General features: G+C 43.2%; 1 protein-coding gene and 1 long non-coding RNA gene across 3 annotated transcripts in view; one reads left to right on the top strand and one right to left on the bottom strand.

Annotated features, from left to right (window-relative positions):
* The window catches only part of BACH2 (BTB domain and CNC homolog 2), a 1,375,433-nt gene that overhangs the window by 277,815 nt on the left and 1,072,906 nt on the right, over positions 1 to 24,712 (bottom strand). The window lies entirely within an intron of this gene.
* LOC138453526 (uncharacterized) overlaps positions 12,853 to 24,712 on the top strand; it is a 174,110-nt gene continuing 162,250 nt past the window's right edge. Inside the window, exons 1-5 of one of the 2 annotated variants that reach the window (XR_011260458.1) lie at positions 12,853 to 13,147; positions 13,350 to 13,490; positions 13,587 to 13,669; positions 13,812 to 13,931; positions 14,214 to 15,315. This is a non-coding gene — a long non-coding RNA (uncharacterized lncRNA). Of the gene's footprint in view, positions 13,148 to 13,349; positions 13,491 to 13,586; positions 13,670 to 13,811; positions 13,932 to 14,213; positions 15,316 to 24,712 lie in introns of those variants that run through there. The other variant, XR_011260459.1, reaches the window with a different exon arrangement.

The following is a 24,712-nucleotide window of genomic DNA, read 5'->3' as shown; positions in this document are numbered from 1 at the left end:
GGCTTCCCAGCCTCAACTAAAGACTAAAAAGGATTGTCAGAATGTATGTTTAACTTAAGTGTCCACCGTCCGTGTCAAAATCCCTAGTTCTGTCCTTCACACTTGGTACTAAAGCAGATAAGGCTAACCTGTTTGTTGCCGAGTAGAATGGCTCCCTCCTCCTGGTTGGTTGAAAGTGGCCTCAAACAAAACAAACAAGTCCAACAACCCGTCTCCTCTTAGATCGTTGATGTGTCAGGGGATGCCTCCCTTCCACGGCTTGAAAGGTATTTTAACACTTTGTAGTCAAATGCCAGGGCCGTGCTCCAGATAAGAGCTTGAGGTGGGTGTATTTTACTCGTCATTTGTAAACTTTGAGAGCAAATGTGAGTCAAGAGCAAAAATTACTTTTCTCGTTTGCAAGAGAGTAAAATGTATATGACAACCAGCCGACATGTGGAAAAACTACAGAAATCATTACCATGCAGCAGCTTTCTGCATTGTGACAGAATACACCCTTCATTATTTCTCTATGGTCTGGCCATTTGATCTCTCCTGTATATATTTAAATGTTGAAAACACAAAAACCTAGCCAATTAAACAGTAAAGCTTGCTCTTCAATGAAAGTCCTCATTTCTTGGAGTTATTACTACCTAATGGTATGCCAATGTTATCATACAACAGTGTGGAGAGGCAAGGACTCCATGCTAAATTATATACCTAATCTCATGGTCAAAGTGTTATTCATATAGCGCTATTAGCAAAGCACTGTACATAGAACATATTTATCACAATTATCATCAAACCGAAGCTCCTTCATCAACCTCAAAACGATGAAAGGCTGAGTTGGCCTTGCCGGGATTCAAACCTTCAACCTGATCACGCACAAACTGCAGCAACGAGCGCTCAACCGGCTGAGCTATCTTATTGGCTAACATCCTTTAGAGGTCAGCAAATTGAGTATCGATTAAGGAATAATAATCAGAGTGCCTAAATGTTGGACGAACCATCATACAGTTAAATACCTTTCTGGATTATCACAGGGACAGGTTTTGCTGAGATTCTATTTCAAATTACATATGTAACTTTCATTTGTTTTTGAACAGCGCTTTCACTTCCTGGAGAGTCAGGATTTGGATCTTTTAATTGTAGTGTTGAAGATTTGAGAGGCTACAATACCTGCGATTGGTGTAATGACAATCACTCACCCTTGAGCAAAGACTCTGCTTCAAATGACCATTTATAGTAATGCACCCCCATTGACTGCAAGATTGAATGGATATAAACTAGACCGCGCATACTCATCATTTTACACATTGTTTTTATAATTAGAGTGTAAATTAAATTATAAGTGTAAAAATGATCTGCCTCTACATGATTTTGCACATAGCACAGGAACTCTGAAAGACACAATTGTGCAATACCGGTTTGCTTTTACTGGGGAAAAAAGCATAATTTGTTACTAAAGATAAATTCTCAATTGCAACTTAGTTTTCCACCTTATTAATTATACAATCCTGAAATGCTAGGAAAATAAATATGCACAGTGCTTCTGTTGTTCCATGAGCATCTATACCCAACATAACAGGAGCTGAACGGAAAGAAACAATTCCTTTTTTCACAGTGTGTAGTTTCTTTTGAAAGGCTTCGGAGAAATGCATTGTTTCAGAGGCTTTTCTCCATAGCTTTCAATTACATCCATGTAGATAAAAATAAAAAGAAGTGTTCTGGTTTCTGTCAAGTAACCTGACCTTTGCACTGCCCTCTTCTCTAAACCTGTGCGTAAATGTACACAGGAAAATAATAAAGCTGTCATATTTACAAGATTTTCATGCTGTTAACGATACCAATAAGGCGTCACACACCGGACCAGGACACTTGGTCTTATCCCGTGATGTGGCGCTCAATAGGAATGCTTTTTCTTTCATTTCAATTAATTCAAATTGAGCCGATACCGACCCGTCTCACACCCCCTTTTACAAATATCCCGGATCACAATGGACCATGAACCAGGCCGGTTGGTGAAAATACAATATTTATTCATTTTTAGAATTCACATAAATCACCCAAATTTTAATATTGGGCAGCAATCACCAATTGGGTGATAATTACAATAAAAACGACTGAACTATACTTGGTTAACCTTTTACATGAACATATCTAAAGCACAATTGAATAGGAGCACTTTTTGAATTAGGATAGATATCACCCAAGTTGAGGAATCCCCCTGCAATGTTCCCTCAACCCACAAATAATCAAATTCTGAGTGGATAGAAATAAGCACCAGGTAGTCAGGGATAAGAGAAAGCAAACAGAATCCGGCATTCCCTCACAAAATAAGAGGGAAAAATCCTTTGCAAAGGCCTTAAATGACACTCGGATTTTGATATATAATTAATTCTATGTGTGTTTAAAGAAAGCTATGCATATGTTTTATCACAGTATCAGGGATGTTATATCACTAGCAACCATCAGGCAAAGTATCACAAAGCATACAGTTCACAAAGCAGATTGAAATGGAAAACCCAGTGCAGCTTCCAGCGCAGCCGAATTCACACATGGAAAAGTTGCATTTTTAAATGTAAAAATGATTTTTTGCAAAAAACGGGTGAAAAACTCTGAACTGGAATGCGGTTTCTGGGCAGGGTGATGGATGCACAGCACAAGGACAATTTAGGAGTGACAGGAGGGCTATTGGTGGTAGAATTGAGAGAGATTTGGAAGGTAGAATGAGGTTCATTTTTAGGAAAATAGAGCAGTTAAAAAGAGAAAATCGGTTTTAAAAATGAAACACAAATTTTACTTAAACTAGATTTATTGGCCAAGAAAAAAGGAACGCCACCTGTGCATATAAAAGTTAGGCTGCAGTTGTAACCCTTCATGCAGTGTACCCCTTTTCTTTAGGGAACATTAATTAATTTAATCAAAATATTGCTAATGAGCTATAATCTATGCAAGACAGAAATGAAGAGAAAAGTGGCGCTAATGCTTAGAGATCAAGAACAAGACAGAGAATTCGGACAGTTGGACAAGTTATCAGGCTATGGACAGGGTTGCTTAGAGATAGGAACAAAGACAAAATCAAGATTGGGTAGACTGTGTCATGGGATGTGGGATACTCACAGTCCACTTTTGAATATGGGATTTTGTACAGTCAACCGGTTCTGGTCACAAAAGATTCTGGTCACCGGATAGCGGACTCTCCTGGCAAAAGACAGCTGGACAAAGGTCTGGTCACCGGTTAATTAGGACAGCTGGATAGCAGGGTTGCAGCGGGCATGCAGTTAGTGGGCAAGAAGCTGGTCTGGTTTCAGGAGGCTTACCAAAAGAACACCACAGCTTTCACTTTGGTTATTGGGATTTTTAGATCTGGGGTCTCTGGATTGAGGCCTTGCTGGGATGGTCAGCAATGCTTTGGCCTTGCAGTGGAATCTGGAATCAGCTATGCTTTGGCTTTTGCAGGGGGATCTGTAATCTGGCAAGATGAATGTGGAAAATCAGGAACGCAGGCGCAGGAAATTCGGGAAAGGGTGTCTTGTGAACCACTCTTATATAAATCATAGTGACATAGAACTATATGGTGGGGCAGGCTTAGCTGAGCAAGCCTCTAAACAACTGGATTGGTCAGGGGTAATGGTTGACGCCTTGCTCTCAGCTGGTTGGGTTTCAAGGGCATGTTGTCAGATTTATGATTTGAGTTTTACAATGTCCAGACCCTCCCACAGTTACTTTACCTACAATCCAGTTTTGCCATAAATGGCACATTTGTACAGTGGTAGCATCTTAAATTACATAAACAGGTTACTTACTTTATGCAGCACATGCCAGTCCAACTCTGCAGTCTGTAAGACATTGCTTCACACTTCTAATAATATTTGGTCATTTTTAGGGTGAAATATGCGGCCTAAAATTCTATAACTTTATACATGTGTGTGGATTATCATTAGGAATGTCCGCATTGAAATTCGCAGTGGCATCAGGTATACTTTCAGTGGAATACCCAATTCTCTGCCATTTCTATTCCTAACATCGCAGTGGTAGCTACAATCTCTTAAATTAAACCCCTGAAATTACATTAAAACTGTACATTTTCTACCTTCCTGCAAAATCTCGTTACAAAGATAAAAGTCTGAAAAGTTTCTTAATAAAATAGCTGCTTAAACCAAATGGTCAGCATTGTCCTCCAAATAAGGTCATGCCTTTCCAGACCATCCCCCTAAGTCCAGGGTTGTCCTGGGCTTTTTCTTTGAAGCTTCTTGTAGAAGTCACAGGGAGGTGAGACTTTCTTTTTCACATCCTCATGTCCCAGAATTTCTATTGTGAGTGGCCTCTGCCCAGCCGAAATTCTGATGAGCATGTGAACTTTCTTTTGTCTTGGTCAGTCTCTAGTTTTCCAACCTAGTAATTATCAGCCAAGTGTCCTAAACGTTTATGGTGGTTCCTTTTGGGGGAAGCCTTGGGTTAGCCAGCAGGGAAAACCCTGTTCTGGAGCTTGCAAAATTAAGCCAATGCAGTTTAATTCCTTTTATTTTATTTTGTCCTGGATCAGAACAAACCTGTTGGATAAAACATCACCTATGTGTTTCCCAGCAACAAACCCCTTTACATTGGTAGGCACAGACATGTTTTTGTTCAACATGGTACTTTTAAAACATGCATTTTTTTCTGGTTTGCAAAAGCTCATTTTTACATGTGTGAAGCCAGCTGGCATTTTCATTGCAAATTCTGTTTGTCTCTTCCCTCTGCATTTCCACATTGTTTTGTAGACATAGTTAGTTTCTGGTAGGCAGCAATTTGTTTGAAACACAGATGCACTGAAATTGACATGGGCCCAGAGCCAGGGCCTCTTTGACGCATTGATCTTTGATATTTTGGATGCCAAAAGTAAAGCGTTTCCTGTGTGGCTGACGTAAACCTTCTTTTGATTCCTTCAGAACTGAACAGCCTGCCATTCAAAGATACTGTTCTTGTCTGCTGGAGCACAATGTAAATGTGAATGGGAATGGCAGAGTCTCCCTAATAAAATAGTTTGATGAGGAATCAGAGGAAAAAGCATTAGAGCAGCATCTTTTTTAATGTAAATATTTCCCTTTTTCACTGGGAATTGTGGGTTTGCAAGCAGCAGAGCAGCGCTGCTTTGAGTCGCTTCCCTTGGGTGCATCGCAGAACACACTGGCACCTTTCTCTGTGTGCTCCCTGTTCCAACTCGCACATTTCGTGTTTGGCAAGATGGTGCCGCCATCCTTTTTTCGCTGCAAGGTGCCGTTTTGATGCAATGGTGCCCCAACTAGCCAGCGCAGCCATTTTGCTGTTGACTGCCAAAGCGCAGCTTGGTTATGGAGAAGAATTCTGTTGAGTCGGTCAATGTAGCCCACAATGCGTAAAAAGGCCTAGTACGACCCTTATCTGGAGACCTGGGCCAGGGGGAATGACTCCCTCTACCCGGCTGGAAGCTTGTTCTTACTTCTGCCACTTGATAACAGGAGGATGAATCACTCCTCCTGATGCTTCTCATTACAACTTGTCAGTCACATTAGACCCAGGGGGAAGGACCCTCCTTCCCCTGGACACCCCAGTGTCTCCTCTGTTCAATATCATACAAAGTTCCAAATGTGGTTGGGTACCAGACCGATGTTCTTTTACTCAGCAGACCTGGTTCACCAACCTGCCAAAAGGAAGAGGATTTGTCTCTCTCTCTAGACCTGGGTCACTGACACAGGTTTTTCTTCTTGGACTTGGCCTACTTGGTTTACTACACTGCCAAGTACTGCCACGAGGAAGATGACTCGTATTATTTTCTTGATTGGGGTTCTGAACCCTGGTCTCTCTTATTCTTCTTGGGTGTATGTCCTTAACCCTTCCCTGGTGGTCATTGGAATTGCCCCATCCACTGACACGAATAAGTGGAGCTTTAATGTAGGTCCGACGACCATGAGAGCCAATCTGGTTGTCCCAACTATTAGGCCAAGGGAGAGTCTTTAATGCCTGTTCCCCTTATAACCGCAGGTCCCCTCCGGATCTCCTATACTTCCCTTTACCTATATAGGGATGTCGGTATGTTGCTAGGGCTTCCAAGGACAAGGTTTTGCACCTCTGTTGCTTCAGGCTTCTCCCCACGTCTGACGGATTTGTGGCTTCCTTCGGGGTGGCTCGGCTTATCAGCAGTTCCCTCTGCATCTGCAACGGCAGCGCAGTCTCCCTCTCTGCAGCTTGGCTTAGTTGGGTTTCTTTCCACTTATCTCACCTCAGCGCGGTACCTCCTCGGGCAATTTGGCTTCCTTCTGGCCTTCGGCACAGCTCCTGTAGAGCCCAAGAAGAAAGTATGCAGCGTCCTCTGTTCCTCTCCTTCTCTGGTCCCCCAAGCGTCTTTAAAACTCCTGTACCTGAGAGTTTCCACAGCTTCAGCCTGTATCGGCTGGAGTCAACAGGTGTCTTTGTACCTCTTTGGTTTTTAGACATTGCAGCCGGTTTGCAATTGGCTCGATGTACAAGTCCTTCAGCTCTGCTGTTGTTCTGATCTTCATACGGCCCCACCTCATACCAGTACTTGTGTGGCAAGTGATCTTCATGTTTCCTACACTCTTCCTAGTCATAGTACTTTCGGGTGTCTTATTGTTCTCTACTTGATAACAATACATTGCTTTACACTCCAAGAAGAGGTTATTCAAGTGAAGCGGCTAGAGTGTGTGGGGGTGTGTTCATGTTACAATGGCTGTACCCTAGATTGTCATACTCATCCCTAGAGGGGGAGTCCTTAACCATGAGATCCTCCTGCATTATACCACCCCGAGGGGGACAATAGGGTAGCAGCCTGAGCTGCCTCGCCTCATGGGAAGGGGCTCCCCTTTGGGGAGAAGTGACGACATTGAGTAAACCGTCACAAGGACCAACAGACAAAGTGGAGGAAGGTGGAGGATTATTCCTGAAAGTTTGCACCATGAGGTATTGATCATTAGAGGAGTTACTTGAGTACGAGTGTGTGCGTGCAACAAATGAGATGCTCGTAGAATAGGGAGTGAATGAGAAGGTGATGCAGACGGTGAAAGGTGGGGAACTGAGAGAGAAAATATCTGTGCAGTGCAGAATAAGAATGTGGAGGGGGAGTAGTAGTGGGGAGGGTAGTAGTGTGGAGAAGGGAGAGTAGCAGCGTGAAGAGGGGAGCATAGTAGTGCGGCAAAGGGAGAGTAGTTGTAGAGAGCAGAGTGGAGTAGGAATAGAAACAACATCGAGGGATAGACTGGAAGAGCAAGAGAGGGAGAGACTAATGAGAGTGGGAGGAAGAAGGAGATGGAAGTAGAAGGGAGAGCAAGGATAGAACATCAGGGCAAGGAGTACAAGTGTGTGAAAGGGAAGGACCAAGTAGGACCTGTGTGTCTAGAAGGCACCCATTCTTGTACTGAATTGTAGTGTGGTTAGGAATCACCTAGATTTTTTACAGAGAAAAATAGAAAGGGTCTTTGCCCTTAGAGCACCCCCAAACAAAACGGCAACACTTTAGACAGTAGGAATTACCAATCTCTAGGTGGAGTATCCTTGGCAAGGGAGGAAACTGTCCATGCTATACTAGAGAGAGGGGCGGCCATTAGCTAGCCCAAATTAAATTTCTTTAAGAAAAACCCTTGAACTATCGTCGGGGGTTGGTGTGTTCTTCAGGCCATCTGGGACAAACGACAAACTCACAGAGGGTAAAGCGTAAACTTTTTGGGGGAGGGGTTGCGTTGCTTTGGGATACAAACAAGTGTATTCAACATTTTTTATATTACAAGTGGACAGAGAAGGGGAAAGGCACAAGTGGAAAAGGAAACCTTTTTTCAATGTTTTCAATGTGGACTTTAAACGCCATCGCACATTGAATAAACATTTAGACAAAGGGAAACACAAATTGGCTTCAAAAACACACAAAACAGCAAGAAACTAGGCAGAAATCTACCAACAAGCATGTACAACTGCTCCAAACCCCTCAAAATAAACACTGTTCGAAAGCTCCAAAACCCCAAACACCATCCAAGTGGGCATGTGCCCTGTGGACCACTTTCCACCTCACAGCCTTACAAACCCTAAAAAGAAGCAGGACGTGAGCTAAGACTTACATAATGGGACAAACCGTCTTTAGGGAATTTGTAGCCTCCGAATGGCTGAACAAACTCAACTTATCATCCGAGTGTGTTTCAATTAGCAAGACGAACCAGACAACTGCACTCCTTTTTTGTCGGGAGATCTACTGCTCCCGATTAGACAACAAATTATCAAGCAAGCCCCAGAAGCTTGCTGCGAGATCATCTGGGATTAGTCGACACCGAAAAACCTGCCTTGTTCTCGGAGTAGATGCAAATCTTCACAAAAGGTTAATTCACTAAAGCAGGTCTGTTTCTGGGCCATTCGTGCAGGCCCTTCAATTAATAACACAACGTTTTTGGCTCGAGATGTGCAATAGTAGCCCAGTTAAATAGTGGTGTGCTTTTTTAGTTGGATTCCCTTTTAACTTTTTTCACAGGGGAAAACTCCTCAATAGTAATTTGTGACTGGCAAACCAGGAGGACAGATGTGGCCCAGTCAAAGCGGCTGTTTGAAAAGTGAATATACGTCTTACTCTTTTGTTCTCAATGTGCTGCTCTGCCTCTATGGGCACATTCTAAAATATGCTGCAAGCCTGGCATTGAGAAAGAGGGAATCGTTTCATGTTCTGATGGTATGTTGTCAGAGAGTGCATTTGCTGCACAGTCCAGGGTTCCTGTGCAGGGGTATGCTTGTCCATAAGGCTGTGACATGGTTGTTGCATGTACATTACCATATGCCACAGTAAGGCCATTTCAGGACTGAGGCACTCGGATGGAACCTTTCAGGTTGCAAGAAAACAAACATCTGTGTGCCTAAAAATAAGCACTAAAGGACCCATCTGCCCTAAAGTAGAGATAGATGATAGAGTGACCCCTAAAAGACAATGACAAGTTAGGGATGCTATCAGTATGCAGATTCCCTGCTGAGCTTACAGTCCTGGGGCTGCTGCCCAGGCAGTCATTGGGCACTGCCATCAAACCTTTCAGTATTCCTGGAGTGCTGTAGAGAGTGGACTTCTCTTAGGCAGTTGCTGGGTTCCTATGGTAATAATCTGCATACAGATCCCCCCCTTTTCTACCAGTTCCTAGAGCTGTAAATGCCTCATTAGCCGTACAGCTTGCAGTAGGGTGACCCCAGATAGATTTGGGAGAACAGCTCAGTTTAACGGATAACCTGCTCTTTGTAAAGCACTGAGCGTCATCAGGTCCATAATGCCAGAACAGTCTTTTGGCCTGAGCTGGAGAGACTTGCTAATGCCAATAGAAATTGTGATCGGGCCGGTTGGATTCCTGGAGACACCCTTAATATTAACAGTCAGGATTGGTTATGTGTCAGAAATGCTCATTTCCGTTTTTCGCTATTCTCTTAAAAAAAATGAAAGAAATGTTTTTCTTTATGTTATGAAGTTTGTATACTGCTCCAAATAACCACCGTCAGTCTCAGAGTGCTTAGCTATGTACAAAACTGGTGTATTGTGCCTCTGACAGGGGCTTCCGGATAGAGTCTGTAAGAAATGAAACAGTGGAGGAGATAAAAGGGGTAACAAAGGACAACAAGGAAAAGACAAACTATTAAGTAAAATAACTATTAAGTAAAATAGAGTATCGTAATGTATGGTAAAATGATATGTGTCTAGGGGATTCCATGGCCAAATCTGGAGTACTATTAAGGGAGAATGAACGTACTGAGGTTGCGGGGGAGGGAGAGGCGATGGGGAGTAATGTGGGGGAAAGGGCAAATACCCAAGTTTGTCATTTCCCTGGGTTATTGTGTAGTTATTGTCAATGAGCACAACCACTTTCAGAGGAGAGCATGGCAGGTTATTTAGCATCATAGATGTATTTCAGGTAAGGGGTTGGGGGAAACTGATTGATTTCTGGCTACGGGTACTATTGTAGACTAGCACCACCCATTGCCAGTCTGCAGTCTCACCCTTCTAGACCCCTCCCCTACCCCGCACGAAGGATCACACCACTAACGCCCTTACTACAATACACCAGTAACCTCCAGAGAAATCTGCCAGTCAGCCAAAGAGACGGCTCCACATAAGCCTGTCTCTACCGTACACCCACCACCCTCCCCTAACAGAAGCCAAATTGTCGTCGTCTTAGCCAAGGCACCGTTGAATCACCAGTGACCTCACCTCGTGTGCATTCTCCGCTCTCCCCTGACACGCTCTTCTCTTTAATGGAAGGCTCCATTTTCAGGAAGTGGCCAGAAATGAGAAAGATAATCGATCACCCACATCCGTTTGGCGTTCAGCCTCTGGATGCGCGCAGCTACTACCATTCACATTTACTGGCAAAAGTGGCATGATACTTCAGAAAAAAATAAAGCGCGCGTGAGCAGCAGTGGCTCTTCCTCAAATAAAGCAGAGCTATGCTACGAGCGACTCAGATCATTTACTCAAGAGCTATTACTTGCAAGGATGAAACAACGCTAATTGGATGATGGCTTGATGCCAGCTAATATTGGCATGACCTACAATAACCTTGGCTGACGGCCACGTACGTCTTGCGCTCGAACACCTTTTTTCAAAATCTGGATGAGGACTGAAAACCATTAAAACAAATCTCCCAAGTGGTATTTAACTTCTTATCATGAATTAGAGGCTTAATTAAGTGCCTTGTTAAAGAAGGCAGGGTTTCTGTGATTAAATAAAGCGAAATGGCAGCCGTGAATACTGATCAAATGAATAACTTTGTCGCCTCAAACGTATTATGGAAGATATTCGTTTTTTCCTAACGGCTAGAAAGGGGCGGCGGGCGGGGTCAATTTGGTGGAGGCAGTGTTCCTATATTTTCATATATGGCCTTCTAAGGAATTCAGTAGTAGGTATGCGCTTCATTAAGTGACCCCACCTCAATGAAATAAAAAATACTATCTTCTCAATCCAGTTCCCATTTACATTTTTCCTCAGATATGGTGACTTCTTTGTTCTTGCCCGATGAGTTGGTACCTTTCCTAAACTGTCAACTATATAATCATGTATGATTAAGGGAAAAACCTCATTTATCACTGTCCAACTACCAAGGTTCAGCAATTCTAGGTCCATTGGAAAAAAGGCGTTTTTATCAGAGATGATTTATGTGGCATCAAATGCAAGCAAGTAATGTCATTCAAACAGTTCATGGCCGGCACAAACACGCTTCATCTGATCACAGGAGTTGTAGGAGATCCGTTTGTTGAACGCCCAACTTTTTAGCTTTTCTACATGTGTCCCACATTTTGAACACTGCTTGGACTGGCTAAACTAAAATGCAGCCCAGACCTAGCTGATTTGTTCAATGGCATAGTATAGGCCTCTAGTTTAACATGTGTGATGAAAGCTCTCCAGCATGGCGATGGCCAACCATCTTTAATTTGTGGCTTAATCGCTGTTTAAATTACATAAAATATGTTTATTTAAAACTGCATACAAAATACTGAAAGATAATTAAGATACAGGAGACAATGAAACCAGGGTACAGTACACCACTTAGAAACCTAATACTACTCTTATTTGTATTTCATGTCAGAAGACCCACAACGCTTTTCTCAGACTCACTAAGTTTGTGGATTTCTTGATTCAAACACAACCTTTGTACTCTGAAGAAAGAGGGACACTTTGCATCACTAGAGGAGCCATGGCACCCCGATATACAATATATACCGCCAGGATGACTTTTGCAGATACTTTGTGGGCGGCACCTTTCCATTCATTATTTGAACCACTCTGTGTCCACAGTTGCTGTTATCCGTTCAGGGCGTCCTATGATTGGCTACCTTGGCAGTTCGAGAGTGACACTAATCATTTAGACAGAATGTCAATTAAAAATGAAGACTCTGGGGGGCAATCTTTGAAGCTTGGGTTGGTACAGGGCCTCCTTTATCAAGCACTGCTGGACTCACACTTTTATTTAGGGCCAAGAAGAGTTTCCAGAGGGAGGTTCTCCAGAACCGGAATGATCACCGATAACAGTGCAAACATGTTGCCTCCCGGCAGATCTGTGGGACTGAAGCTCCATGCCTTGGATCTCAGAGTAAGTTCCCGGGGCCTTTGGTGTCTCAACACCCATCTTGTTGAGGATGAAAATATTTCCAGCCCCAGGCGAGAGATGTCTGGGAAGGGCCTGCAGCAGAGCACTAAGATGTCCTGAGTACTTGCTCGAGGCACTGTGCCAGAAACACAGACGTAGAAACAATCAGGCACCCATTGCATTAGGCTAAGGGCAAGTACTGGGCAAGCTTTTCTAAAATGTGGCCCCATTACCTTTATCTGCCCGGTTAGACCTGCTATGGGCGGGGCAGGGTATTATTTCAGCTGTTTACAGTACATCAGTGGTCAGATGTGTAGCGCTATTTTCTAGCACGCGCTTGCGTGTGCCCATGCAGAGTTTTAGTGCAACAAGATAGGGGTTAATCCTGCGAGTTGATTTTCCGTGATGTGCAGTGATTCCCCTTCATTTTTAATCTGATTCTCGCAATATATAGGTTGACCCACTTACCCACTTGCATATTTAATTATGATGGGTTACCCTTACCTCCGCCTGAGTTGTACCCAATTTTTGCGGTGGTAATATCTGTACTGACTACCCTCTGGCAGCTGAGTAGCTTCTTTTTTTAGGGAGCTACCCGACGAGCACAATCCATTTGAAACATAATTTATATGTGCAATGGACGTGGCTGTCCGAAGGACATGTTCCAGCATAAGCCATCTGTGGACTTGTGGAATTGCCCCTTTTACGTTCCCACCCGCACCCCCCTTCTCCTTCACTTTTCTTTTCCTTCCTAATGTGGTTGACTTTTAACTTGGGGGCAGTCGGTGCCCTGGAATACCACTGCTGTTTTGCGGGTGCTGATTAGAAACACAGCTGCCAACGCTGCGAGTGGAGTTCGCCAGTTGTGAACTCAAACTACCACAACCACCAGCGGCATGACACACACCTGTAATGTATCAGCCCGCCCTTTACACCGGCAGGCGGGCCCGGACACAGCTGCGTTGCATTACGGTTGAAATCCGTATAAGTACTTCTGCCGGCCAGCACATTTCAGGACTCCCTGCTCGACTCAGGGTTCCAGTGCAGACGTTGCTGGAGCGCCACCACAAACTTCATTGATCATGCATGAGGTGAGCGCCATCCTTCCGGCCCGATCCCCTTATTTGGGACGTAATACCGGGGGGTGGGGGGGGTTGTATTTTGGCACAGTAGCAGACGCAGGCTAACCGACGAGCGAGTGTGGGCGAACATTTTAACAATAAGTAGGGTCCCTTTGGGACTTTGATCTGTGAGAGACATTATGACATTTTTCTGTCCCCTCATCTTAAACAGGTTCCGCTGATTGAACACGGTCCCGATTAGCCCCCGGCCCGACGGATTCGACATTGAATGACCATTTTTTGTTGAACTGTTCTGCCCCCTGTTGTAATCGTGGGTGGACTGTCTGCAAGATGTACGAGGAGTATTCTACAGGTACCGGATTGTTGCTTTCTTGTGTACCCTCCATATAATATGGCCGTGGTAATGACCGTCACAATGCCTGAAATCATCCTTGTTTTGATTCCCCAGCACTGCTGACTGTCCGTTTGGGCGTGGTCGTGCTCGCCAGCACTTAAGCAATTGAGGCACACTAGAAGCGGCTCAACCGAGAGGTATGAGTGTGTACGCATATGTGATCAGCTGCTGTATCTAGTGGGCACTTATTGAGCCTTTTTGTAAGATCACACCCCCCAAATTATTTTGGGGTAATGTGGCGGAGGCTTAAGTACTGTCAAAAATATGGTTGTTTTTTAGTACCTCACAAAGAAAATCTCGTGAAGATTCTGAGTGAGTGCCCTTGACCGCGTGACGGGTGACGGAGGACGCACTGTGCTGTGCTGTTTTGAGTCCCGCCATAAGCGTGGTGCGGGGAAGGTATAGGATGGTTTAGAATCTTATGAATAACATCACTAAACTATCGTTGATGTGAAACGGTTACCAGTCCCTTTCTCCTTTTTTCTTTCTGTCTTTTAAATATTTTTAATATTAATTCAACTTTTGTCTTGTCATTAGATTCACAATGTGTTATGGGGGTTGGAGACATTTTACATATGCAAATGTATACTCTGGATAATGGTAATGTAACATTCTGGTGTGATTGAGGTTTTAGTGACTAGTTCCTCTTTTACCCATACCTGATTTTTTGATTGTTCACAGGTGGACAGCATTTTCCTCCAGCAGGATCAGAGACGGAGGTGATGGTGAAGATAGCAATTCGGCCGCACCCATCATCTCCCTCTACTGTTTAACCATGGTATCACATTTATAGTGTATATTCGTGGTTAGCCCTGGATTAGACCATGAGGTTCTGGTCAGCTTTTTTTAAGAAACGGCCCTTGAGCCGATTTTTAGCCTTCAGTTACGCAATTGTTTTCTGTGAATTGTGTTCATCTTTTGAATACGAGCACCTGATGAATTTCCCTTTACTGTGTGAGATGTGATTGTATGAGGAATGAAACATGTTGGGTTGACTGGGTATGATGCAGTGTGAATACTTTGGTGTAATTTAGTTGAGCATATCGTGGGTGATGCTCATTTGAATAGTGAATTTTTGTGATTAGTGATTTTTTTTCTTTAATCCGTAAGATGGTACCTGATTATTTATGGTTCAGCTGCCTCTGTTTCCCGTATAGTATTTGTTTGAGGTTGTTTTGTGCACTTTTCACAATTTCATTGCATTGTGTTGTCAAATATGAATTGCTTCTTTGAAGGATTTCTCGTTTTTAACCATTGTTAATCAATTTAATAAAATATAAATATTCTGATAAATGTTTGTTCTGAATGTACATTGTGTAGCACCTACCAGGTCGTTTGTTTCTACACTCTAATGTGGCGAATTACATGCTATCCCTGTTTAGTTTAGAAAACTTGATCCAGCTTAAAGGTAGATGCCCCACCTGGTCCACAAACTGTTCACTAAACTTTTTGTATTTTTGTGAAGGGTTGTTCCCATTAGTTTGGAGGTTTGATTGGTGAAGCAGTATAATACCCCACCCTCCTACCTCTCTTAGTGTTAGTTGGTCCCATTACCTTTACTTCAGACATTTAGTGCAGATCGGGCATTTTTATGAGAAGGAGCAAGTGAATTCATACCTATATCTTTTAAAAGCCATTCAAGAATCTATAAAATCTCGAAGGTGCAGAAGTTTCTCTCCACAAGAACTGTGTAAATCGACAAAACATGCCCTATCCAATGTCTTAGCAGCATCTAAAGAGATCCCCACAGCTGGCAGCAGGGGGTCGATTGGAAGCAAAGGTGCAAAAAGGTGTCTCTGGTTTGTCTTGAGGAGCATCCTCCGACTCGCCGACGATTGGCCAAGGAATACCACAAGGGGAAAGCAGGGAAGCAATCAACGTGGTAGACTCTTTAGCAATATTTAATGTTGTAAATTAAGAAGAGAATTAGGTCTATATTAAGAACCACTGGTTCCATCTTTGTCTTGCTTGAGATTCTGTGCAAATCTTCTCCCCCAGGGATGTAGGATGAGGGCAACTCAATATGGCCGCATGATAGCCCTCCACAAAATAAGGTGCTTACATTGTACCCATGCTAGATAAACTTCAGTGAGTCAATGGCTCGTCCATCAGAGCCTTGTGCTTTACTTAATGCAAAATCACAGGTTGTGTGAAATATTTCCAGAGTTTTAATTGTCACGTTAAGGGGCTCCCTTTTATGTTTTTCAATCCAGGGTCACTGATCTTAGGCCCCAATTCCCTTGATTTACATGTCTGCTGCTTCTTGTAAACTTCAATGTGTGACCCATGTTTATCCATCTCACTCCTGTGGATGCGATTTTCAACTTCTCATGTGATGTGAAAGAGTCTTTCCATTATCTCCCGAATAAGTAACTGAGATACAAACTCAACAGCAAATTCACTTTCACCCCATTTCCATGCCATTGCCCTAATTCTCATGTGTTTTGTTTCTACTGATGTAGTTTATCAGAATTCATGCAGCTAATACACTTTTTTATAGCTTAAATGGAATTGTTGGTAGTTGGGTGTTACCATTAATGGCCCGTGAGCATGAGAGACGTTCGGGCCTCAGCGAGGGCTGTTGACTGCAAATTCTGCGTGTCAGCACGGCTATTAACGCTACTAGACCCTAGCATATGTCTACCCCCTTTATCATATTCTCTTTCTAGAGCCCGTTTTCAGTTTTTGTCCAAACTATCCAACTGGCCTTGACAGCCCCCAATTCCTTTGATATGTAAATGCATCTGTGGTCCATTCTGAATGCTTTGCACACTGCAGAGGGCTACTCACTGACATCGCTCCCCGAAAAAATGCTCATGTCCTATCTTGATGCAATACTGAATGCTAGGTAAGACAAGTCCTTAAGCCTTAAATCTCCCAGTTAAGATTCTCGTCCCAATCTCTCACAAGCTCAATATGAATTTGACTACTAGCTAGTGATGAGACTTAAGTATGTAGCAGCAGCAGACATTTCAAGGCATTATGGAGGACATCCCAAGAGAGTAACCACACTTCTCAAAAGAAGAAAATAAATGAATGGACCAGTAGAAGAGTGCCTTTTACAGAATAATGAACAGTTCCCCAAAAATCTACCAGGCAATAGGAGCCCATCATGTGAAGTAAATTTCTCCCCCCATCTCGTCAGTTCGATCTCTGCTATAATAGACCTTTCTACGGGCATGTAATACTATTAAACAGTTGTAATACATTTAGAGACATTCCATTGAGGATCCATGTTACTAACATTCACAAAAAATGCGAGGGAGTTGTAGCTCGGGGCCTAAACAGAAAGAAACAACCCGGCCTTTGCATGCCACAAACTCTCTTTAATGCTACATAAACAAATGGCAGCATCTCATGCAACCGGCTCAAATTTAGAACATACAGTCCAATAACAACCAAATCATGCCTAAGTTTAATAGCTAAAAAAAAGCAGCACATCAACTTCACACACTACATCATGCATACCTACCCCATTCACAACCTGTATACCATGCAACTACTTAAGAGCACAGCTTACATAGCAGAGTACGCACAAACGTTCTCCGCTCGGCTGATAATTGCATTTCACATTATCTGTCCATCGAAGGGAGTAGCAAAATGTACTTTTACTTGGAAGCTCACTTCCAGTGGAGCTGGAAAGAGCACAGCATTTGACTCCATTGTCACATAGGATCCTTTACACATGACCAAATGGACTTGTTGGCAGACTGTACTTTGGAGGTGTAATCTGGAAAAATGTAGATTGGTACAGTAACTTGTGCACCCCATGTGCAGGATTTAAGAACAAGCCTGTTTATCTCCAACGTCCACCTTGGAGCCAGCAACAATGGACCATCAAGGGAGGCGGAGAATGTTGGACACTACCAATAATAATTAGAAGGGGAAGAGTAGGCGCAGGTCTTGGTCCAATGATCTATGAGGCCCAGCAACCAAGAAGCTTTGCGAGAAACGTCTCTATTAACCCGGGCATCGAGGAGTTAGAGCTCTATTGTTACTTTATAGTAATAATAATTTCGCATTTATATAGTGCTACGAACCCTCGGGTATCTGAGCACTGCTTATTATTACCCACGGTGTGGGGTGCTCATTTATCGACCTCGGAAGGATGAAAGGCTGAGTTTGGCCCTGCCGGGACTCGAACCTGCGTTAGCAAGCTCTGCACGGATGTCAAAGCGAGCGCTCTACTCGCTGAGCCACTTGTTGTTTTTGTGTTAAGTGCGGATCAGGAACGCACACGCATCAATGTAATGTACAACATTTTAAATAGAAAACCTCAATAAATGAGCATGGATGTAATAAAAGAACAACCTAACAAACTGACTTGTATACAACTGGCCCAAAGGAATGAATGTAAAAAAAACCTTAAAAAAACACACACACACGTGCACCTGAACATACAAATCAATACAACAGCCAAAGCAGAAATTTAAGTTGCTTCCTTAATCTGAGGATGATTGAGAGGGAACTTCAGAGTACAACTGCTGCACCAGAGACTGCACAGGGCAATGTCCAGACCTAGTTAAGGCACATCAAAACAGATTTGTCATAAGCCGACATATTTAGCTTGCTAGAAAAAGAACTGGGAAAACCAGAATGCAGCAGCTTCTCGGACAAAGAAGCACCTGTGAATTAGGCACCTCGGCCATTAGAAGCCTCCCATGGCTACCCGTGAAGAAAATAATACATTCCAAAGCACTCTGCATCACGCACAGAGCAAGGAGTGGAATTCCTTTAATTGAAAATCACTCTCCCAAACCACGAAGGATGCCTAGGTCCCGCAATTAAATAATTATCTAATCCAGGTGCTATGAGGAAAAACAAATACGGGGCACAGCATTCTCCAACCTCATAGCAACACTGTGGAAGTTCGTCCCTAAGAAAATCCAGACAAGAGAAGAACATTTAACGTTTTAAAAAACTGTTTGAAACCTGATATTGTAAAACAATAGGATATAGAACAACTCGCAACCCAGTGAGAGGCATACACTAGAACACGCAGACACAAATTCGCACTATAGTATGTCCCTGGACCTACTCAACAAATGTCACACCAGAATGAACATAATGACCAAATACTCCAAAAGGAATAATGACAAAATCCCACACAGCACATCGGCAGATGATCCGGGAATTACGGATGGAACTAATGAAGAACAAGCAAAACATCTACTGGAAAACCAATCACAGCCACTCATCTGCTTTGGAATAGTATACGCCAAAGACACCAGGAGTTATTATATATATTTATTGGGTATTTATAATGCACCTACACTATGTGTTTCACACGTTATGTTGATTTATACCGCACACCACTACCACCCAAGGGCAGTCCCTAGGTGCTCCATTTTACAAAAACAATTAACAACCAAACAAGAAACAAAAGATTACAGCACACAGCCATAAAGCATCCCCATGAGACGACCTGACGCGCTCAGCAAAGGCCCTGTCCTGCCAGAATGTACTAAAGGGGCAAACTAAAAATTAACAATAAACCTGCCGGAATACTGAAATGGAAGTAACCCAAAACAGCACATAACTCGAGCACAGCCCATTAAAACTAAACTGATCAACCTGTATTCTTTTCAGCGCAACCCGAAACCAGAACACAGGTAAGAACCAGAACTCCCTCTGAAAAACGTTTCCATCACCAAGTCCATTGGGAAAGATCCAATCACGGCAAAAGTAACTTGCTCGCGAAGAAAGCACAAAGAACATAACCCACCAACTACCTCACGTTTCTACCACCCTTAGTCACAATATTCACATTACATTTGCCAAAACAGACTGCTAAGCGAAACCCTCAACCGACACCAAAACAGTTTACACCTCTCAAATCAACTTGTAAACCCATCCATTGGTCAATACCCAGATCCTCCCAGACACTAAAGGTCTCCAAGTGGGAAAGAAAACTCCTCCAATGTACAAATCACTATTCACCTAGAAAAAGATGTCAGTTGTTCCTAGTTCTACATGCACTAACAGTTAAGCACGACACCATGTCCTTTCCACCTACTCTCCTAACAACCAACCCTTTTTTAATTTCACGTCCACTTGAGCACCTAGAGACCATGAAAAACAGCAGTGCTGCACTGTACAGTTCCCAATACCCTAAGATTTGAGAATACTGGAATCTGCTCTGCCAAACAATAAGATTTGGTTTTAAAACAACTTTTACACCAGAGTTTGTATGGAGGTAATCACAAGCATCACCTCATGCAGTGATTACCGAATGCAGAAATATTAAATCGCTTTGGAGTCCTTTGGGACTCCAAAATGGTGAATAACTGAAGGGACCACAAGGCACAGTCATGCCGTCCATTCAAGTTACTAATGGATGCAAGTAACCGTATTACATTTGGTTACCAAAATTCGTCAAATATAACATTTGTAATCTCCATGCGTAGCAACCGTTTCTTACAATATTAGTTCCTCGAAAGACCGGTACATTCTACATTAAACTACAAATAATTGACCCAGACAATCGTACAAAAAATGCTGAAAAATTATACTGTCACACTAGCATGACTACTCACATCAAGGTGAAGATTTCTAAATTCTGAGATTTGTCATGAACTCCTCGATATCTTGTGTTAAAACACATTGAATAAAGGGATACCAAGTTTCCATGTATTGTGGCATCTCACCCTTCAAGGACACTCCAATTTTGCTCATAGGGGCTTCAAACCAAATTCTCGCCCACCACTCCAGAATATCCGGAGCAGCAGTGGATTTCCAATTACGAGCCACAATGACTCTAGCCGCCACACTTTGAAATGGGGGGGCGGGGGGGTCAGCTTAGATGCTCTTCCAGCCAATTTATATAGTCCTTCCCCATCTTGGTTGCCCAATAAAATGGGGGGGGGGGCGTGTAACCAGATCACGCAGCATTGAATATCCTGTATAAAGTGGAAACATTTCTAGCTGGTGGGTAGCCCAAAAAAAAAAAATCTTCCACCTTCGGTATGTGCCTGCCTTCAGCCTGGCTATCCCAGTGTTAGATACCCAATACCAAAGTTGAATATAACTATTTATCTTCATCAGTCAGCAAAAAAAGGAATGTTCGCAATCCGCAAACGACAATTATTCACCCACTGCGAATAATTGGCAAAGAGAGACAACCCACCCTCGGACTACCTATGAAACCAACAAGAACAAAAGCCTTGGAGAAACTTTGGGTTCCCCCAAATTGGAGTGAGTGGTGATGGGAATGTCGTGCTATCCCAGAGAGACATAGTTGCTAGAGCCGTCTGGAGGTTCAATGAGAACTTTCCGTGCCAATACCATTCATGCAGAGGAGCCTCTATGCCCGCCTTCTCAGTGTCCGCCCAGTGTTTACCCGTAAAATCTTCTGATTTGCTCACTAAAAGGAGGCGCTAGCTGAGCCAAAAAGTAGTAACTCTCTAGATCAGGAACTCCAAGACCTCTCCTTCTCTCTAGTAGCCATCATTGTTCTATCGGCAACCCAGGGAAAACATTTGGCCCTATAAATGTAAAGATCTGGGCCTGCAAATCTTGCAGGATCTTCATCGGAAAGTTAATCGGTAAGGCTGATGAAGTGTATAGGAATCTAGGGACAATAGGCATTTTTACTACCGCTATTTTCCCCAAACAGGAGATTTCGGACCACCCCAGACCAAGCCATATCCTCCATTAATTTTAAATAATTCTGCTATATTTTGGTGATACACTTGGTCATATTTAAGAAACATCCTTAAATATTTTGGCAAACCTACAGACCATTGAAAATCAAACTTCTGCTTCGAATATGAAATCGTGATTTCCCTTTCTGATACATTAAGAATCTGAGATTTAGTATAATTTCTTTTAACTCTGATTCTTTCCAAAAGAGATACTATATGGGGAAAGAGTCTGTCCAGAGTAGCCCATAAAAAACAGAAGATCATCCCCATATAACGCCAATTTATGGTGTATCTGATCCACCCCAACACCTTGGATGTTCTCATGCAATCTAGTGTGCTGTGCTAGCGGCTCTATTGACAATGCAATAATAATGGGGAAAGTGGACATCCTTGGCGAGTCACTCTACATTAAGATGATGAGGTAGATAACAATCCATTCACTTTGATCTTTGTAGTTGGGTGGACAAAGTTAGCCAACATTCTAGTGATAAAAGTGGTTCCAAACCCAGGCAGCACTGACTTTAGATAAATCCAGTCAACCCAATCAAATGCTTTCTCAGCATCGATCAACAGCATCAGCATGGTTTAACCTACCCCATACCACTAAATCAATTACCCTACATGTGTTGTCTTGGGCCCGTTTTACAGGGATAAACCCTGCTTGATCGCGGTGAATAATCTCTGGGAGTACTTTTGACAATCGATTAGCCAGAATATTTTAGTAAACATAAGCGTCATAATAGGGAACTGGAATAGGTTGGTGGGCTCACACTTAGTTTGTGCCTTCTCCTGCTTACTTAACAGCGTCAAAATGGACTCCCCCATTGTAGGGGTAACCACCCTTTGTCCCAAAACTATTAAATAAAGAAGTTGTGTAGAACTAACTGAACTACAAACCGCTTACAGAAAAGAGCAGAGAATCCATTGTGTCCTGACGCTTTAGCAGCTGGGAGCAATCTAAAAACTTGGGAGCCTTCCTCCATCGATATGGGGGATTCTAGTAGTATCTTATTCTGCTCTGATATTTGCATAAATTGCGCCTCCTGAACAAAGGTTTTTTGCCTAATCACATACATTTTCTCCAGCAAAGAGATTAGAGTAATATCGCTGAAGAATACCCTCATAGCAGATGCAGAGGCTTGCCTTTGGCCGCCCTCATCTCGGAGGGCCTTAATCCCATTCCAAGCTTCGTGTGTCTTGAGGTTATACGCCAGAGACGACTCTTCATTAGACGTGCTAACATAGAACTGTTTTGCTTTCAGAAACATAGATCTGATGCCCATAAAGCCTTCACTTCAACCCTAGGCATTTGTAACTCTGACGTTTTCTGCGATCCAGCTGGTTTAGATCATGTTTCTAGCTCTTTTACTTTCCTTTCAATCTCTCGTTGTTGCGCCTCTAGGAACCTTTTCTGCACTGATGCTAAACTAATAATCCCACTTCCCCAGAGTAGTTTGAAAAGCTTCCCAAAGAAACTCAACTGTGGTATCCTCATTAGTCTTTGAGAAAATATTGGGAGATCCTTTCTGCGACCGAAGCACAATACGCCTCATCCTGTAACTGAGTCATTAGGCTTCTGTGGGTGGGCAGCCCCAAACTCTAGGGACATCGTTCTCGGGGCGTGATCTGAGATCACCCTAAATTCTATTGTCGGGGTAGAAAGTAGAGGCAACAACTAACAGGAGACTAAAAAGTAATCGAGCCGGGAGTAACTACGATGTACATGAGGAAAGTCTCTGTAGTCTCGTGTGTGTGTGGGGACACGAATAATATCCCCAAACATCACCTAAGTCCAGGTCTGCAATTGCCCTCCTCAAAGATACAGGGCACTTAGGATCTGCTACCCTCTTATGACCCGACATGTCCATATCCACACCAAGCACCACATTGAGGTCACTCCCCACTATCAATTCACACAGTTGAAATTGAGCAATGCATGGGGAAAAAAAAGGCTTCTTAACTCTGGTTAGGGCCGTGTCATGAATCTGATGGAGTCATCACTGATTTCCCGGCGGTGACGACCTCCCATGGGGTCAGGGAACGGCAGTCGCTATCTAATCCTGACCCTGGGGGAAGATATATGACCACATGGGGGAGACCACCTCCAGTTGAGATGTCATGGCTTAATCCGGTAAGGCATGGTATCCCCCATTTTCTCTTGAAGATAACCCTTCCAAATCTAATACCCTAATGGCCTATTGTCATACATCTACTCAATCTTCTAGGAAGAATAGGGAAAACCTTTCCCCAAGACCAGTAGGTCAAACCTCCAGCCGTGGTCTGCCGTATGAAACTACCTTCTCCAGTTCCACCTATCAATCATCTAGGGCTAACCTGCCATTGAAAACCATTGCAAATGTTTTTCCAAGTTTCTCGAGCCAATTTTAAAAAAGACATCCTTTCCCAGAATTACCAAAATACTGTGACGAGGAAGAAGGATTGAGCAATGCAGAGTGAAGGAGGCCACCAGCCCAGAGAGCGCACTAGTTGTTGCTCGCATACACCTGTGCCTGGGAAATGTAAAGAGCACAGGCAGAAGTTGATGTCTGCTGCTGGAGGGAGAGAGCTGCGTCTCTTTGAGGATCTAGTAACTGAAAGGCTGAGACTGGCGTGGTGGAGCCAGGCAGCTCACCAAACAAGGGGGAAAAAGGCTGCTGCACGAGAAGGACACGCTGCGGGGACACCAGGAGTCAACGAGAGACTCCTGGGCATTCACAGGGGTCAGAAAGCAACGCTTCACTTACTGGAGCCTGAAACGAAGCAGACAAGTGCAAGTCGCTGAAGACTGGAAAACCAAGAGGAAGTGGTTGCGAGAAGGAAGCAAATGGAAACGCTTCACGGACTAACCCAGAGACAGCAGGGACACCGGGGCGTATCGGCGGCCACGCCAAATCAAGTAATTTTAAACAAAGCTACAGATAGAGAAAGAACTAAAGGACTTATGGTTAAAGGGGAATTGAACTACAAGCAAAACCTTTATAAATATGTGAATGTGTACAGAGCAATTATATGGGAAACACAAATAAGATAATATATCAAGACGACTCATTAGCGAACAAAGTATCTGTGCAACTCTGGGGGAGGGTACAGGGTATTTGTGAATACAAACATCCCTGGCAGGAGAGTATACAAGGCAATTACAAGAGTGTGAATTGTGAGGGGTCCGAAATGCAAGCCGGACAAGTATATAGAGTTTTCTCACAAGTAGCAATTTTATTAAATAATAAGGATATGATAAACATCATGCTTTCCCTAACCCAAAAAAGATTTCCCTACCTGTCAAACTAAGACTAAAGAAAAACACTAATATCAAAAGGCATCTGTCCCTCACACTTCTACATACAACAAAATAATGCATGTATCAGATGGCCACTAAAACTCCACAAACTAACAGTGGTATCTAAACAAACTTTGCAAACGGATATCCTTATAACAAGTGTCCAACCCCTTTCACCAGGATTAATGAAGGATTTTCCAAACCAAAAGTTCCAATCAACAAAGTTCTTTCCAATAGCCAAGTTCTGTTCCAAATGCAAC

This window comes from Ambystoma mexicanum, chromosome 4p, assembly GCF_040938575.1.
Source record: "Ambystoma mexicanum isolate Mex_15411 chromosome 4p, UKY_AmexF1_1, whole genome shotgun sequence".
NCBI classification, from domain to species: domain Eukaryota; kingdom Metazoa; phylum Chordata; class Amphibia; order Caudata; family Ambystomatidae; genus Ambystoma; species Ambystoma mexicanum.
Note: the sequence above shows the minus strand (reverse complement) of the source record. Positions and strands in the feature narration are given on the sequence as shown.